The 19,395-nt window shown below is 44.4% G+C and overlaps 1 long non-coding RNA gene across 1 annotated transcript in view; it reads right to left on the minus strand.

The window, feature by feature from the left end:
* Nucleotides 1-19,395, minus strand: part of LOC130839186 (uncharacterized) — a 73,960-nt gene extending 54,565 nt beyond the window's left edge. Inside the window, exon 1 of the long non-coding RNA XR_009049773.1 lies at nucleotides 19,125-19,395. This is a non-coding gene — a long non-coding RNA (uncharacterized LOC130839186). The remainder of the gene's footprint in view (nucleotides 1-19,124) is intronic.

Below are 19,395 nucleotides of genomic sequence, written 5' to 3' on the forward strand. Positions count from 1 at the left end.
GGTCTGGGAGGTCAGACACACAACAGGGAAGTTGCCAATAAGCTTCCCTGAGCAGAGAAGAGAGACTGGAAGAGGTCCCTGGGAAGCCATCTTAGGAGTCTATACAATGGGATGGGAATATAACACAAGAGGGAAATGCTACACTTCAGACTTCCTCCTGGAGAAAAACTTTATCTGTTTAAAAGAGATACTTTGATAAGCTGCCTGTGGTTCGGGGGTAAAACTCCAGGGCACGCTCAAGTAATAAATATGGCAAGCACACTGCCCTCTAAAGAGTATCCTGTCGGCTAGAGGATGCTTTGTTGCATCGGATTTGGGTTTGTGAGTTTGAAGGTAGGACTGAGGGAAGAACTGAGCAGTTTGACATAAAGAGGAGAGAAATTTTGGATCCTGATATGATGAAGAGCCAGGTGCTAGGCACTGCATGGAGGACAGTTGGGAATGACCAATAGTGGTCATCGGTAACCAGAACTTTCTACTGTGGATGCTAGAAGGTCATCATGCCATGACTCTCTCTGCCATCCCAATGCTATGAGTGCCTTTGAGGGTAAGGACTTGTGGAGTGCAGGGCCATGTTTAAGTCGACATGTGAGCAAAACACAAACAGCATGCCTGGACACAGGGGCCCAGGAGTGAGGTAAAGCTGGCATCACAGCTGGAGAGAGAACACAGGGTAGGAGACAGAAGCTTGGGTGCAGGTACAGCTCTGCAGGTAATGATTTTTGAGACCCTGAAAAAGGTCCTTCCCCCTCTGAGCTTTATTTACTCAGCCCTAAAATGGGCTCATGATCTTCCAGCATAGATCTAACATTCTATGACTCTGATTTTAGTTCGACACACCATGGGATGGTGGTGGCTATTAGCAGAGCATTTGTGCATTTGTATGGAATGTGTTTGCTGCCACCACGACATAATGAATTTTCTCACAAATTACATGTGCAAAGAACTGCTCAGATTGAACTGTAAGATCACTTCAGATGCACTATTGATTTTCATTATTTCTGTTTTCTCCATCCCTGAGTTCCCTGCAACCATCCCCCAATTTGATTTTGCCCAGCAGAAAAATCTCTGCCTCCTCTTTCTAATAATCAGTTCATAAAGCCTCAGAATTTGGGAGTCTGAGGAAGTAGGCTGGTTTGGATAGAATGTTTATCCTTCTAGAGGAATGATGGTTTCTGACCTCCTAGAGCCAGTAGGAATCTCTCTGGCTAGAGCAGTAGATGTCCTTCAGTGGCAATGTGAAGAACCAGCCATGCATGTGTACCCGCTCTTATTATATAATAAAAAAAAAAAAAAGCAGCTTATGTTATGGAAAGTTATCCTGCTAAAGCACAAGTGCTTTTTTGCCCCTACCACGGCTGTCCACCTGGGAGTGCTGAGCAGCCCTTCTCCATGGAAGCTCTTCCAGTGCCCACTTTCCCACCCTTTTCACCTAGTTTCCTTGCAGTGACTGGGCTGTGCAGCTTCTAGGTAGTGCCAGCTCCCCAGAAGGGCAAGCAAGCTGGTTTTCCAGCAAAGGAGGCCTCTCCTGACTTCACAAGGGTCGTCCAAGGGACTCAGACCCCTCGAGCGTCCTCTTCAGCATTTCCCCTCTGATTCATTGTCATCCTGGGACAGATTAGTTCTGCATACAAACACTGGGATGTTAACATTGGACACTGCTCTGTTGCTGATATTGAAGAACAGTCACAGACAGCTTTGCATGGAATGACTTCTATGACAGAGCAACAAGATGCACAACTTCAAGGCTATTTTTTGTAAAGAATAAAAAGTAAAACTGGAAGGACTGGCTCACCTAAAAGGAACCTAAATGTCCATCAACAGATGAATGGATAAAGAAGATGTGGCACATATGTACGAAGGAATATTACTCAGCCATAAAAAGGAATAAAATTGAATAATTTGTAGTGAGGTGAATGGACCTAGAGTCTGTCATACAGAGTGAAGTAAATCAGAAAGAGAAAAACAAATACCGTATGCTAACACATATATATGAAATCTAGAAAAATGGTACTGATGAACCTAGTGGCAGGGCAGGAATAGAGACGCAGATGCAGAGTACGGACTTGAGGACACAGGAGGGAAGGGGAAGCTGGGACGCAGTGAGAGAGTAGCATTGACATATACACTACCAAAAGTAAAATACATAGCTAGTAGGAAGCTGCTACAGAGCACAGGGAGATCAGCTCGATGCTTTGTAAAGACTTAAAGGGGTGGGATAGGGAGGTGGGAGGGAGGCTCAAGAGGGAGGGGATATGGGGATATATCTACACATATAGCTGATTCACTTTGTTGTACAGCAGAAACTAATACAATATTATAGAGCAATTACACTTCAATAAAGATGAAAAAAATTTTAAAAAAGGGAGAGAGACCATTATGGAGAAAAAGACCACAAAGAAACTGGACTCAAGGGCTTAATGTGTTGGCCTTGGGGACTTGAGATGACTAACTCCTTCACTGGGTATGCATAGGCCCAGGCACTGTCCTAGGTGCTGAATTCCTGCACCTCCAAGAACAGCCAACAAGCTCCTTGCTCCTCTGGCGCTTATTTCTAGTAAGGAAAGATCAACAATTAAGTTGTATCATAGACAAGATAACTCAGAAAATTGTAAATGCTGTGAAGAAAACAAAACAGGATGGAGTGATTTAGAGACACTGGCAACTCAGAAAGGCCTCTAGTATAGCCTCAGTGGTTAGCAAAGGCCTCTATGCAGAGGTGACATTTAATAGAGACCTGAAGGCTGACATCCAGCTAGCCACGCGAAGATGAGAAAAAGAACATTCTGAGCATCCATAACAGCTCGCGAAAAGGTCCATCAATGACTTCCAGGGCAGAAAGGAGGTGGGCATGGCTAAAGCACAAGCGGAGAAGGGCACCTGACAAAACTGGTAACAGGAAGGAGACTTGGCAAGAAATTTGGATTTTATTCTAAGGGCATCAGGAAATCCTGAGGGATTTAAGCAGAGCAGTGATACAATCTGACTTTTGGTTTTTAAAGATGACTCTGGCCACTGTCTGGAAAGTGGATTCTAGGGGGCAGGTGTGGCAGCAGGGAGACTGACAAGGAGGTTCTCACAGATGCTAGGTAAGTGATGATGGTAACCCGGAGTGATGGCAGTGGAGGGGGAAAGAAGCAGCTGGACTTGGGATTTTTTCTTTAAGATGGAGCCAATGAGACCTGCTAATGGATTAGGTGGGAGGCATATAAACAAAGCAATTCAGGGTGACTTCTGGAGTTTTTTTGACTTGAACAACTTTTTGATGCAAATGAGTTATCAGTGCATCAGGATTAACGATAAACCCTTTCCCATCATTCTTGGGAGGGAGGCAAGGGGGTTTTGTTTGTTTGTTTTTGTTGTTCTTGGAGATTAGGAGCCAACTCATAAGAAATATAAGCACCAGTAGCACTCAACTCTGCAATATGAGAAATGTTTTAGCTTTTGTTTGCACATGATGGTTTTTCTCCTACTTTTTCAGAAAAACAAATGCTGAGCAGAGGTTAGGAACAAATCTTGGCATAAATGTAAACATCCACTCTGTGGAGACTCAACCTAAGGAAGGTCCTTTCTCTGCCAGAAATGTGTTTCTAATCTGCAAAGGGCAGGTGAGGCCTTAACTCAACTGTTTGCTGGGGGATCCACCAGACTTTTATTCTCTTAGACTTATGCTTATACTTTTATACTTCTCCCAGTGGGTCTTGAAGCCAACCTCACGGAGTGTCTTTGTTGGGGATTGTAGTGTATTTGGTGGAAGCAAGTGAGCAAAAGCAAACTGAGGGTTCAGAGGAGGAATGAGATTTTAGAAGAGGCAAAATAGCTAAGAAGAGGAACTGCCAACAGATTCAAGGGAATCTACTGGCTGCCCAGTAGCAAATATCACTTCTGTGATTCCCGTGAAGGAATCACGTGACTATTTTCAAGTGCATTAGCTTGCTGTGTGGATGGCCTCTAATGAGGCACAGTTTCTAGCCAGTTGGATTTCACACTGCTCGGTGCCAGCTCGGTGATTTGTTTGCATGAAACACTGCAGCCTGTTAACCTGGTGAGTTACAGTTCCAGGTGGGCAGGGAGGATCCCCCACAGCACTTAAATACTTTTTTCTTAAAATAAAAAGAAGACGGTCATGATGATGATGATGATGGTGGTAAAGCAAATGAGTTCAATCCGGTTACCATCTTGAAATCCTGAACTCATTCAGCTAAAATGACCCAGATAATGGGCCTTTTTTTAATCTTTTCTGGATCATTCCAGGGAAGAGCTCAATCCATTTTTCAACATTTCTCTGCCCTCTGCTCTTGTTGGGAAAACTAGGCCTGTCCATTTCTTTCCTTTCAGGCTCAAGAGAATTTAGAGTCCTAAAAGAAGCAGGACACTTTGGGAGTTTGGTCTGGGGCAAACTGAGCCTGAGCAGGTGGTATTGGGGGTTGGGGCGAGGGGGTAGTAAGAATTTAGGAGCAAAGGCATCAGACTTCATTCATCTCAACTGTAAATGGGAAAGTCCTCCTGTGTGTGACACCACCAGGAAGGTAGGTATTTTCTTCTTTAGGGGACTAAGAAAGAACCATTCTCAGCAGGAGTCTGTGCACGGACTCTCTCTTGTTGATTCAAAGGAAGTTAAAACCTTGGGCTGAGCCAAGTCTGATCTCTGAGCATGCTCACTGAGCTGCATTAGAGTCTGTCATTTACCTTGAAAAGTCTGTGGTTACCCTCTCCATGTTCCTTCTCTTCTTTCTAGCACAGAAGGGAAAAGGGTGTGCTAGCTTTGATACCAGGAAGTTTTCAGAAATGCATGTCCCTGCTCCCTTTACAAGGGAACATTTGATGGCTAAAAGAGCTCACTTCCAAATTTCCTTCCCACAGAGGTCAGGGCAAGATAACTCTGGTGGTCACAGTCTCAGTGGAGGATGAACCTTGGTTTGCTGAGTTTCAGCTGCAACTGCTACTTCAATGAGAACTGTACAGAGCTCATCAGAACACCGGGCTGCTGACAAGAGATGATGAAAGCTTCCCTCCATCGACACATGAGACTTAAATGACAATTAAAAAAAGGTTTGGGCGGCAATAACATGATTTTGACTCATAATGAAAATGAAAGGTTTTCTTAGTTTAGAGGAGAAGTCAGGGAAGAATGTGAATGCCCATACGCACATGTGTTTGTGAGTGTTATGTGCGTAAGTGTACGTGAGTGTGTGTGTGTGTGTGTGTGTGTGTATGTGTGTAGGTGCAAGAGACACTCCCTCAAAGTACCAGAAGCCAAACTGTCCACTGATTTTCTGACAAGCTGCACGGTCCCTTTCAACTACCAAAAACAGAAATTTGACCATAAGCAGACAAATACTGTCAGAAGGCTCAGGAAGTGTACACCAGGCCACCCTGAGCACCTGATTCAACTCACATTGGCAGCTGATCACAGTGGAATTTCTGCTCCCGGCCCTGTGGCCCCTTAGGCCAAGCCCAGAAGTTGCAGGGCTCATTGGTTTTACACTAACATGGGCACACTGAAAGGTTATGCCCTGGAGAGCCATAAATTGCTTTTACATATTTTGTGATTTAACCTTTGTGGTCTAATATTTCAAGCAAATACAGTCACTTTCCAAAAGAGAGTGTTTCTCCTATGCCTCTCTCAGAGTCCAGTGTGAGAAAGCCATGTGGGACTTTTGTTTGGTGATATGTTTGTGAGGTGCTCCCATAACAAGTAAGTAAGCTTTATCAAGGCGCTATGTGGCTTTGTGACAATTGACAGACAAGAGCTGCTCTAGTATCCAATACAGACAGAGGACTGGGTTATGGCCAAACTCTCAGCTCTAAGAGGGTGAAACACATATCAGCACACAAAAGAGCAGGCAGAGAGCAGGTCCATTCTGAACTATATAAATACATGCAGTTGTTAGTGCAATTCAAAGAACTTGTCTTGTTAGACCATTTTACGCAAATACTTTCCAACATATTCGGCCCCCTCAAATTGATGCTGTCACCAAAATTCAATCAATACTTCTTGTGAGAGAGGAATAAGTATCTTATCTAATAATCAACTTATCTGAGAGTCACAATGCTGGTCGCTAATACCAAAAGGCATTTCTCGATTATTTACATTTAACTATACATTACTTTGATCTTTGTATCAGTTGCATTGAGATAAAATGTGAGCTTCTAATTTAATTTTGTTTCGGATTTCTTTTGACATATCTATTTATACCCATTGCCCTGGAGGAAAAGACCATCGGTAATAATAACAGTTATGGAAAATACTTACTGAGCCCTCCTACCATCCAGACACTGGGCTCCAGCCATCACCGGGAATGTCTACTTTAATCTTCAGGCCAGTCTACAACGGTGCTCTGATCGGTATTCCCATTTTAGGGTGATGAACCGGGGCTGAGACGTTAGTCTTATTCCTTGGATTTGACCGAGGCATTCTGACTTGAGAGGTCTGTTCCTAACCACTGCATGATTCCACCTCTTAGTGGCATGAGTCATTCCAAAAGCAGATGCCTAAGACACCTTTCCACTCTGAGTCAGCAAACAAAAAGAGGGGACCATGCAGATGGCATGCAACTAACAGATGACCCAGGCTCTGAATAAGGTCCAAGTCATTTCTGTTTACTGTTCTCTGGGCTTTGGTTTGCTTTGGTTTCCTTCTGTTTAAGATGTTTGCTTCTCCCCTAGGAGTGTCATCAAAGAGATAGAGCAACAGTCCATTACATTCTTCAGAAAAAGGGCATTTTCTGAGTGAGAATAAAAGGGTGGGAAAGGAACATGTGGATATGTATGGCATGTGGATGAAGAGTGCCTGTAAAACTCCCAGCTCATCATCTACTAACTGATAAGGGTCCTGATAAGGGTCAATTCTCTGCACCTTTGTTTTTTCATCTGTGATATAGGGATGGTCATAATTCCTCTGCAACATGTGATTAGAGACAGGGTTATAAGAAACAGCACATGTAGGACTTCCCTGGTGGCGCAGTGGTTGAAAATCCGCCTGCCAATGCAGAGGACACAAGTTTGATCCCTGGTCCAGGAAGACCCCACATGCACACGGAGCAACGAAGCCTGTGCGCCACAACTACTGAGTTGAGCCCGTGTGCTGCAACTACTGAAGCCCACGCACCTAGAGCCCATGCTCCACAACAAGAGAAGCCACCATACTGAGAAGCCCACGCACTGCAATGAAGAGTAGCCCCCAATCTCTGCAACTACAGAAAGCCCGCATGCAGTAACAAACACCCAACAGAGCTAAAAAAAAAAAAAAAGAAGAGGAAGAAGAAAAGAAAAGAAACAGTGCGTGTAAAGCACTCACCACATGCCTGGTACAGAGTAAGTGTTCAGTTCTGCCGTATGAGCCATGATCACCTGCCACGACCCCCACCACCACACCCTGCGTGGCGCCTGCTCCGAGGCTTTGTTTACACACCTTCCTTCTCCACTGCACTCTGAGTCCTTCGTGGCCTGGGCTGTGTTCATTCATCTCAGGATCCACAGGCCTCAACACAGTTCCCAACCCACAGCCGGCACTCATGGATATCTGCTGAGTGAGTGACCGATTGCACAGATGCACGTACTCCAAGCTCACCGAACAGACGGACTGAAGCTCAGAGATGCCAAGCCACTAACTGAGGCCACAGAACTGGACGCTGGCAGAGCTGGAAGGGGGATCCAAGCTTCTTGACTTCCAGTCCAACGTCTTCACATTACCACAGAGTGCCTTAACTCTGCATTTTCTTAAAAAGGTTTAACCGAAGACCATGCCCAAAGTGATAACCAGAACATCATCAGTATCGTCAAACTAGGGACACATTCAGAATCTATTTTTCCAACTTCCTATACCTTACATGTCAGCAGTCCATCATATAAAATGGAAAAAAAAAAAAAGTTGCAAAAATATAGGCCTAAACATTTTTAGTGTCTTGCATCTTAAGTAATTACACAGCAATACTATGATAATTTAACAGCAATTGACAAGACAAAAATGCATAGTAATCATGTATTGTACCTGATATAAGCAATATTACATCATCTAATATCCTGCCTTTTACACAACTATTTCATTACTTGGAAGCTGCCTGGTAATGAATATGCTATTAAGCAGGGTTTTTTTAATTTGCATGTTTCTCTTATAGTGATTCTTAAATAAATTTTTCTGACTTCCTTCATAAATAAGTTTCATTATTCCTCATTATTAAAAAAAACAACCACATTCTCCTTTCCTGAAAGGATACCATATATTAGATGACCCTCCTATATAAAATCATAAATGAAAAAGGACCAGACAACCTGCAGGAAAATAAGTAATCAGACAATAGGGCACTAAATACAGTTGGGCAGATATAAGGCCTTATGGTATAGTTAGAAGTCTGCAAAAAGAATATTTTACAATGCAAAGCATCAAAAGAGAATTTCGTTTTACTACAGCAAGAGACAGATCCCAGCTTTTGCACAATTTATCACCGATTTCTTCATTTTGTTGTTTTAAACATGCTTTTAAGACATACTGGATAACTAGTAAAAATTGTATACAATGCAAATGACATTTCAGATAAGTTTTATTGACTTAATGCTCTGATAATAAAATTATAACAATCAGTATTATTCAGATTTATTGCAATTTTTACTTTCACTTTGTAATGGACTCGGTGCCTCGCAGAATTGAATGTAATGTTGCTGCCACCTCAAGGTCACTCACTGAAAATGAGATGACTCACTTCGGTCTAATGCACTAAAGTGAGTAAGTAACTGAGGGCTTTATGGATGAAAATATCACATTGTGGTCACGTCACAATAAATCTAAACTTTTATTTGCAATGAAACAATGGGTTTTATATGCAATTTGCAATGAAAACATACTCCAGTAATGCTAGGACGGCATGGTGAGTCCCAGGTCTGCAAGGAGAAAGGCTCTTGCATCACACACAGTCCAGGGGAAGAAATGTCAATCCACCAAACTGGAGAGCCATCTGTGCATAACGGGCATATCGACAGGGCATCATCCAGATACAGTGGTTTCTTTAGAAGAAGAAATAGTCCTGGAGTTTATTTTTCTTTCATAGAGCTCACTTGGCTCTTTTCCTCGCCTTCTTAAATCTCTCCCAGTTGGTGACCTCTCTGAACCTGACTCTCTTCCAAATGGATTTATCAAAACTACCCTTAACATGAACGAACAGTTTACAGAGAAGGAAATGCCAAGGAGCCAGCTCACTCAAAGAGATACATGTTTTGCCTAACAGATTGTCAAAGATCAACTTTTGATCCCACTGGTTTGGCAAGGTGGTACTGTAAATTAGAAAAGAGGGAAATGTGGTGATATTTTTCAAATTTTAAAATGCATATACCCTCTGACCAGCAATCCCATATCTAAAGATTTGTTTTTCAGATATATACATACATGTGCACCAAGATGTCTGTACAAGGAAATTTATTACAGCCAAAGATTGGAAACAAACTAAATGCCCATCAACAGAAGACTTGTAAATTACAGTAAATGCATGAAACAGAATCCTGTGCAGCCTTTGAAATCAACAAGGCAGCTTTCTACGTACCAATATGGCACATTTTCCAAGATCATGTGGGAAGTAAGAAAAAAAAGCAATGTGCAAAACACTGTATATAGTATGCTTTGTATGTATGTATTTGCATAGACTCTCTTTGCAAAAAATGCAGTAAACCATTAACAATGGTTCCTTTGTAGAGGAACTGGGGGGCTTGTAACAGAGGTGGGGGAGACAGTTTTCCCTGTATACCCATTTTTGTCTTGAATTTTATACTGTGTATATATGTTAACTACTTGAAGTGTGTCAATAAAAATAAAACATCAGATTGTAATTCAAGGGGAAAGCCAAAATTATGAAGACGAGATAAAGAACGTCCTGAGGTGAGGAGGGAGGAGGGACCGAGGAGGGAAGGGTCGTCAAGGGAAGGTGAGCAGATGACACTGCCTTCCCCTGGGTGCTTCCTCTGCTCTGATCCAGGCTGAAATTGTATTTCTTTTCTAGTCTCCGCATTCCTTTTATTCTCTTCTGCCTCCTCTTCTGGCTGTCAGTTCTCATTTCAGTTTCTCTGCAATTCCTTGTATTCCGTCTCTCTCTCTCAAGATCCTCGCTCCCTACAGTCTCCAACTTGAGGAGAACGAGAGCCAGCCCTCCTGTTCCTGGTGCCAGGATGTGGCCAGGCTAGCCAGGGACACGCCCTGTGCACGCTGAAGGTACACAGCGTGAAGCGGCAGCATGGCAGTGGACAGCCCCATCGGCCATCTGCCCTCGACTGGAACTCAAAGTTCAGCAGAGATTGTGTGCATTCCGCTCCTTCTCTAAGCCCAGATATCACAAAGATGACCACTAGATCTGCCCACTGAATGGCACTGGCCAGGATGCAGAAGAAGTGCCTTTGGAACAGGATCTAGAAACCTGGAGATAATCCCGCAGTTTGGGAGAAGGCAGTGGGTGGACCAGTGGGTGACCCTGGTCCATTTCTCAGAATTGGACCAGGGTCAGCGGGCACTCATTGGCTGTCTGTGTGGAACACCTCAGTAGAGGGGGTGAGGGGCACCAGCAGAGAGAAAAGGGAGGTGGGGAAAGGAAGGGGGTGTCTCCAGCTGCTCAGCTTCATTCGTTTACTGGATTTCATTTGACTTTCCCTTTTCCCTTTTATTAAAACAAATCTCTTGCTATTTTTATAGCTCCTTTCAATGACACATCATTAACGGTGAAGCCAAAATTCTATTTGACATTGCTTAATAATTCAAATTCCATCAAATATCCACCAAAATACTAAGCTACTGATAGGCAGCATTTTAAAAGCACAAGCATTTTGAAACTTTTGAAAATTGTACAGCATTATAGAATTTAAAGAATCTTTCATTCAACAAAAAAATTTTAATTAAAAAAATTAAAAATGGGGACTTCCCTGGTGGCACAGTGGTTAAGAATCTGCCTGCCAATGCAACAGACACAGGTTCGATCCCTGGTCCAGGAAAATCCCATACGCCAGGGAGCAACTAGGCCCATGCACCACAACTACTGAGCCTGCACTCTAGAGCCCACGAGCCACAGCTATTGAAGCCCATGCACCTGGAGCCCATGCTCTGCAACAAGAGAAGCCACTGCAATGAGAAGCCCATGCACCGCAACAACGACATAGCCCTGCTCACCGCAACCAGAGAAAGCCCTCGCGCAGCAACGAAGAGCCAACACAGCCAATAAATAAATAAATAAATAATTTTTTTAATTAAAATGGGAAATAAAAGCACATGCATTTCCCAACAAACCCACACTTGGGCTGGTTCGTTTCGTTTTGGTTATTAATTTGAAATGTTACAGCTGAAAAGATTGAATGTTTCTGTACTGATCCAGGGAATTTTACAAACTTTGTCCTTTTTGAAAACAGACACCATCATTTTTATTATATTTGGAGGCTACTGAAAAAGTTAGAGGCAAAACAATAAACTGGGCCTATTTAGTCTTAGAGGGATACCTTTGTAGATTTCTGGCATATGTAAACTCCTCTCCTTTTTTCTCATAGAGAGGTGCCAAGGGAAGGGAACGTGCTAAGCCCTGCCTCACCATGTGCGGGGGACCCCCCAGGGTGGTGCAGAAACTGGGCCCACAGCAGGACTGCTGGGTCCCCACCTCTGCTCTCTGGGCCCCACGGTCACATGATCTCACTGCTCTTCCCATTCCCTAAGATCCTTCCAAACCTAAAATCCTATAACATTCACTCTGAGATAAATAGTGAAGGAAAAGGGCTTCCCTGGTGGCACAGTGGTTAAGAATCAGCCTCCCAATACAGGGGACAAAGGTTCGAGCCCTGGGCTGGGAAGATCCCACATGCCGTGGAGCAACTAAGCCCGTGCACCACAACTACTGAGCCTGCGCCCGAGAGCCACAACTTTTGAGTCCACATGCTGCAACTACTGCTGCGCCTAGAGCCTGTGCTCCGCAACAAGAGAAGCCACCGCAATAAGAAGCTGACTCACTGCAATGAAGAGTAGTCCCCATTCTCTGCAACTACAGAAAGCCCATGCACAGCAACGAAGACCCAATGCAGCCAATAAATAAAAAATAAAATAAATTAATTAAAAAAAAAAACAGCGAAGGAAGAGGAAAAAAGCAAAAATGGGGAGCCACGAAAATGGAGTTTGGAAAATTTAAATCAAGCCCCGCACCCAGCCAGAGTCAGGAAATAAGCTTCCGTTGTCTCTCCTCCCCCCGTGCGGGGTTTTACACAGATACGAATTAAGAGAGACTATTTTACTGAGTACTTTTGCCTCCAGATCCCTTCTTCCACCTTCTGTGTAATTACCTGCAATCAACTCAAACGTATAAATAGACACATTTAAAAATACCCCCACCTCATTAGGTGTTCCCAACTTGGTTTTGATATGGCACTCTAGAAATCCACGGTCTCCTGAAGACACTAGGCATCCCGTGAGTTGAGGCAGAAAAGGGCCAGATCTGGTCTCTGAAGCAATGGCTGGAGCCTCAGAAATCCAAGCCCTTAACCTAAGAACAAGCCAACATGGTGGCTGCAGGATAATGGCCCACAGGAGAAGGGAAAGGCTCCTGAAGAGCGAACTTGGGGTTGGGGGAAGGAATTCTCTGGAAGAGAGGCACTAAAGACAAGGACTCCGTGGTGAGGTACTGACCTCATCAGCAGGGATGCTGAGGTGAGGCCCACTGTGAATAACACTGGTGATCACAGATCTGATGGGTGGTCTGCTGCTAACAACATCCCAGCATTGTACTAAAGTGGGTTGGACAGAATTAATTACTACAACTGTTGACGTTATAGGGTTTCGAAGATTTTTATTCCGTATTTAAGAGATTTACAGGAAATCTCCAGGCAGTTAAGGCAAGGGGCTGAGCTTGTCTCTCAGCTGGCTCAAAGCCAATCATTTGGAGGGTAACTTTAATTCCTGGGATATGGAGTCATACAGTCAGGAAGCAGGCCTGACCCCTGTAAGGTCAGTGTCGTGGCCAACTACCCTGGGCTCAATTTAGAGACATAACTATAGCAACGACTGTGCCCAATCGGTTATTAGAGGAGATTTATTGACGGATATGCTTGAATAGCAGAGCCATTAATTGCAATTACCAGACAGGACACTTTGTTCATCTCGGGGAACTGCATGCCAAAATGCCCTAACAACTTTAAAATCCCATTTGCTCTTGGGCTCCCGGCTGGCCGTCACTGCACCTGCCTCAGCTTCCCAGTACTGGGAGCGAGGGGAGAAGGGGTTTAGCTTGACCTGGCACCAGACGCAGAAAATGGCAAGTGCTGGGCTTTGGGGCACAAGCTATAGGAAACTCACAGAGTCCCAACACCCTTCACAATAGTGAGAGAGGAAAAAGCAGCACTGCTCCTATTGGTGCCCCTTCTCTGGGTCCCACAAACGGCAGAGAGAAATGCCTTCCTCCTTCACTCTGCTGGTCCATGCCCATCATTGTCTTCAAGACTCTCTGGGTGGCCTCCTGGCCTTCTTGTGCTTGGTTAGCTCAGCCCAGGTTCTGTCCAACTTGTGGTCCCCCAAGTCTGAAACAATCAATTCCCAGATTTCATCTTTCTGGTCTTCCTCCAGGCAGTCTCTCTTGAACACCCCATTTCTCTACAATAGTCACTGACTCTCACCTCCCCCTGTACTTCCTAACCTCTCACTCTGCTCTCATTCCTTCTTAGATTGCAGTCATACTAGTTATTGGTCTGCCTGTTTACCTGTTTATGTCTATCTCCCTCACTGGATTCTAAGGTCCACGAGGGCAGAGATTTGGTCTGTCCTTTCCACCGCAGTACTCCTTGTGCCTAGAACAACACCTGGCACACAGTAGGTGCTCAAGAAATATTTTTTGACTGAATCAATGGATTCAGTCCATTCTGCAATTGTGCTTAGAGGGCCCTTCTCTCTCCAACTAGGTCATAACTTCCTTGAAAGCAGGGATGCTCCCTGTAGCATTTTACTTAGCACCACGCATACCTGAGATACTTTTTTTTAAATTTCATTTTATTTATTTATTATTTTTTGGGGGGGACACCAAGTTCAATCACCTGTTTTTACACACATATCCCCGTAGTCCCTCCCTCCCTCGACTCCCCCCCCCCACCCTCCCCGTCCCAGTCCTCTAAGGCATCATCCATCCTCGAGTTGAAGTGAGATACTTTAAAACAAGTGGAGGAGAGAGGATGCGAACCACAAATTCTATCCATGCATTGGAACAGGCACAAGCACATCTCCCTCCACTTCTCATAGAAGCATAATAGCTAAGGCTGAGATATGCTTTATGCAGGGGCATATTCGAAGCACTCTCCAGAGTATTCAGTCATAAAACCCACATGATATGACTGTGAGATCTGGAATGTTATTCTCTGCACATTAAAGGCGAGGAATTAGGACGCAGTGAGACAAAGTGATGTGCCCAAGATTACACAGCTAGTAAGTGATGGAACCAGGAAAGAGACCCAGGCATGGCCCTTAACCTCTATGCTTGCCATTTTTCTTGACCTTGGAATCTAGGATAAACACAAAAACAATTAGGAAAATACCCCCAAGAAAAGCCTTTGGGCACTATGTCCCCTTGAGTTTACTCCTATTTTTTTCAAAGTAGATTACAAACGACAAATCTCTGCTCCAAATTAAGATGTTACATGATCATCTTTCCCTTATAGAGAGAACATCAAGACTATACCTACCTGAGGTTAGTGAGGCAAAGGATTTTTAGAAAATTCCTTCCAAGGGAGAGTGGTACACAGTTCTTCTCTAGAGCAGTGAGAATGCAACTGCCCTTCTCGGACTCCGCCTGGGTTTGAATCACAAGAATTCTCCACTAACACAGATGAACTTCATCAATGCAGAACTGGCCATAGCAGGTGCCTCTTTGTTCTACAACATCTCAGTGTTAATACGCAGGAGGCCCTTTGATCAGTGAGACAACTTAAGTAACTGGAATTTTCTGTACTCAACACCGAGACCCAGCAATGTGAAGTATCCATTGAAATCAGATTTTCCTCATTGGGTCTTAGAACTCACTGAGGAAAATTTAACCCATATTGTATATTATCCAGTTCTCTATTTTGTACAATCAAATGGAGTGCTACAGACTGAATGCTGTGTTTCCCCCAAATTCACATGTCGAGACCTATCCCCAGTGTGATGGTATTTGGAGGTGGGATTCTCAGAAAGTACTTAGATCATATGGGTGGAACCCTCGTGAATGGAAATTGTGCCCTTATAAAAGAGACCCCAGAGAGCTTCCTCGCTCCTTCTGCCATGTGAGGACACAGCAAGAAGACAGTCTATTAACTAGGAAGTGGGTCCTCCCGGGACACCAAATCTGCTGGCACCTTGATCCTTGACCTCCCAGCCTCTAGAGCTATGAGAAATCAATTTTTGTTGTTTATAAGTCCCCCAGTCTATGGTTTTCTGTTATAGTAGCCCAAATGGACTAAATCAGAGTGATTTGATATTGGATTGATGAATCTGAAGCACTATAAGAATCTCAGTCACTTAAGACAAACTCCACCATATTCATCATTCATTCATTCATTGTTTGTCTCTTCATTAGCATCTACTAGTGCCAGGCACTACACTAACACAGCATGTTGGCCGACATCACAGAGTCTGCCATTTATGAAGGGGGTTGACATGGACACAATAACCATAGAGAGAAACTACAGCGACGGCAAGAGCTGCGACCAAAGGGCACAAGGCTCTCAGAGAGGGTAAAGGGATTTACCCTGGTCGTGAAAGTCAGGGAAGTCCTCCCTGAGAGATGGCTCTTCACTGAGACCTAAGGAAGAATAAGAGATAACCATGTGAAGAGGCAAGGGAAGAGGTTGGAGGACACCAGGCTTGGTGTAGCTGGGAAACCAAAAAGCCCACCTGAGGATGGGCAGATGTGATGGAGCTGAGGCTAGGGCAGTGGCCAGGGGCATCAGGCCAGACCTCAAAGCCTGGATAAAAGTCTGGATCTTTATTAAAAGCCAACGGAGACTTTTAGGCACCATCAGAAAGGAAAAGATTTGAGGACAATTTGGAAGGTGAAACTGACAGCCTGGTAATACATCAGTTCTATACACTCTGCTTGCTATGGCGGGAAACCGGACAAACACTCTAAAGAGAGAAAAGGAAAGGTCAACAGCAAGAGCTGGAACAAAAGGATTTCCTGGCCCATCTTAAGATAATCGAAGGTAAACGATCAGAGTGCGCGTTTCCATAGTGGTACACTTGGGCCAGGTCTCCCCAACCCTCAGCCCACTCTGTACAGCTCTGCAAATCAGAGAAACGAGCCTCACAGCTTGATAACACTGAGGGTCAGCTCATACTCACCCAAGGAGATGAGTCCTATTTTGCATTGCTCTCACTAGAACATAAAATCTATAATTCTTGTGCTGCTACCAACATTATTATGCATCAGTGTAACAGGGCACTAATTTTAATCTGCACAAAAATCACAGAATTTTCATGCTGAGAGGAACCTTAAACATCATCTGAACATTTGTGAATTTTTCCAGTATGTTCATAGATGTTTTCATGTATAATTTATTCTCTACTAACATGTATGTTTGGTATCCTCTAAATTATGTTTTTCATGGACTTAACACAGGTGTATTGCCTTTGGGGCCCCTATTAATCCCACCTGAACCTCATGGGACACACACACACACACACACACACACACACACACACACACACGCATGCACATGGATAAGACTGTACCCAGAAGGTCCTCAGTCAACACTGTCAGTCGACTGACACTCTAACAAGAGACCAAAAGCTCCCTCTGAGTCTGACAGTCAAAGCCACAAAAATCAAAAGAATGACCCCATTTAAAAGAATCTAGTAAAATCATGGGGTAGAGAAGAGGAGAACAGTCAAAGACTCCCTCCACTGGCTCATCAAAGAATGGAAAAACTGGAAGGAGCTAGAACTTGTGGTCCCAGCCCCTCGCCATACAGGGAAGGCAGATCTGTCACCTACAGGAAGAGTGGTTGAGGCTCAAACAGGAGAGCTGAGAAGGATGCCATATCACTGGTTAAAAGGTCAGGGGGGAAATCAGTATATTCAGCAAACTGAGAAGTGCTGCAATTTTAGAAGGAAAGTCGCTTTCTTAGATAACAGCAGAAGCCACTTTCAGCTTTTCCCCTCCTTTGATCCATCAGCGTTGTCCTGGCCACCAACCAAGTTCACAAGGTCCAGACATTTTAGATGGAATCAATGTGTTAGCACCCCTATTTTTCAAAATGTAGAGGACATATATCTAAGATTAAACCTGTACAAACCAACCCCTAGATGTCATTGTTGCTGCTGAAATAGCAAATCTTGACTCTTTGAAATTCTAAATTTGAAGAGATAGCAGTGTTAATCTGAATAAGCCACTTAAATGATGCAAATTCAATTCACTTTCAATTTTTCAAAGCCAAGTCCAAAGTCTTCTGGACTTCTTAACCAAAATGTAACTAAATCTTAGGGTGTTAGCACTCATTCTGTTGCCAACAAAATCTGCGTTTAGGAAAAATAAGCTGGAAACCCACGTGGCCGTATGTAACATGACTAACTGGGCTCACATCAAATTCCACGAGCGATAAGCTGATTGCAAAGTAGCTGCGGGATCCTGGCCTCTTCTTGTCCGTGTGTCCTCTGACTTCTGTGCTTCCCTGTCATTGGTGTTGAAGCCCAGAGCTGTCTGTCTGTCCCACCAAGGGCACGCTGAAAGAACAGAGGTGCTCACTGGCCCTCTACTTCACACCCTCTTTCCAATTAGCCCCAAATGTTACATGTTCTCTGATCAGAGTCTCACCTCCATCTCTTCCTTCCATTTCATATCATTCCAGCTTGAACCTTTGCAATAATAATACCTGTTGTTTATTGATCGGGCACATCAGTGCTTCCTACACTATTCTGTCCTTTAAATTTTTTCAATAGCCCTGCAAGATAGGTATCATTATCCCCATTTCACAGATGAAGTAGCAGAGGCACAGAGAGTTTAAGTAACTTGCCCCAGATCACACAGCCAGTAAGTTCTACCAGGTTTTGAAGCTCGGAGTGAGACCCAGCCCACAGCCTGGATTCTTAGAGCCTCTCTGAGGCCAACTCCCAGGTCCCTAACCAGACATCATCTTTATTCTCTCTCCCAAGCCCCCAGCTCTCAATCAAATACTTGAGCTTCCCCAAAATGGCTTTCAAGCAGCTCCTCAAATAAAGCCCAGGCCTGGGAGCATGTCTGCTGAGTGAAATCAGTTTTTCATTCAATCAACTACATTCGGGGTCTTAGTCTAGGCCAGGGGGAATACTGATGCACAAGACTGGCAAGCTCCCTGGGCTCTTGGAAGTCATTTCTTGCCAGGGTAGACAGATGCTGAGGCAGGGATTACACATGTAATTAACGATCACAGAACCAAGTCCACACAGATTTGTGAAACAAGATAAGCAGAGCCCCTAACACAGGGCCCTACACTACAAGGACCCCCAACAGATGCTTGCTGCCTGTCTCTGCCTGGGCCACCTGCAGCCCCAATGTGCCTTTCAGGACAAAGCCCTCCGTACTCCCCACTTCAAGGCCTCCACGCCAGGCAGAAGTGTCTTCACAATCCAGACAGGTGCCCTGTGTTCACTCTTACCTCACACTTGCATTGATGTTGGTCCATATTCTTCCACATACCGAGCTGATTTACTCAAGACCTCAGCTCAGGCATCTCCCCTCCCATCAGCTGGGCACAGGGATCTCCCTCCATGGGGCCCTGAGCTGTGAGCTGAGGGAGAGGTGCTGGTGCAAGAGGGGTGGATGACATGGGAGCCTGGCCACCTGCTCATGAAGCTCACATGTGCCCTGCAGCCCCACACGTGCCTGATTCTAAATACACCACTTCCAACTCACAACAGACTTTAGCTAGGTCCTCCCCAATCTCATGGCTTGCTGGAGCCAATGATGACCAGTTCTGGCCTCATAGCCAGAAAAGGCATGACAGTTACCGTGTGGACCATCTCTGGGTGCCGTATCCATTTTCCCTTCCCTTTCTCACTCATGTCTCTTTCTCAATGAAAGAAACATCCCAGAAGATCAAACAGTGTTCCTCACGCCTGGTCTTCTATAGTAAATGAAGAGCTCAGCCTGGAGGACCTTGGAAGGCAGTCTACTTACTGTCTGTGGTTATCCAGTTACTAATGTCTTAAGGAAGCAAGAGGTGGAACTCCCAGCTGGCTGACGATGATGCTAGTGGCTTCTTCTAGTCTATCACCTCAAGAGGAGCTGTCAAAATAACAAATGACACATTTGGAGGTCACAGGATTACCCTTTAGCCAGGAGTTCTTGGTTTGATTAGCAGTTACTTTTCCTCTTAGTGTCTTTCTTCACCTTTTCCTTCTTCTTTTCATTTTCTTCCTCTGCCCCTCTCATCAATAAAGGTCACTGC

Source organism: Hippopotamus amphibius, chromosome 16 (genome assembly GCF_030028045.1).
Source record: "Hippopotamus amphibius kiboko isolate mHipAmp2 chromosome 16, mHipAmp2.hap2, whole genome shotgun sequence".
NCBI classification, from domain to species: Eukaryota; Metazoa; Chordata; class Mammalia; order Artiodactyla; family Hippopotamidae; genus Hippopotamus; species Hippopotamus amphibius.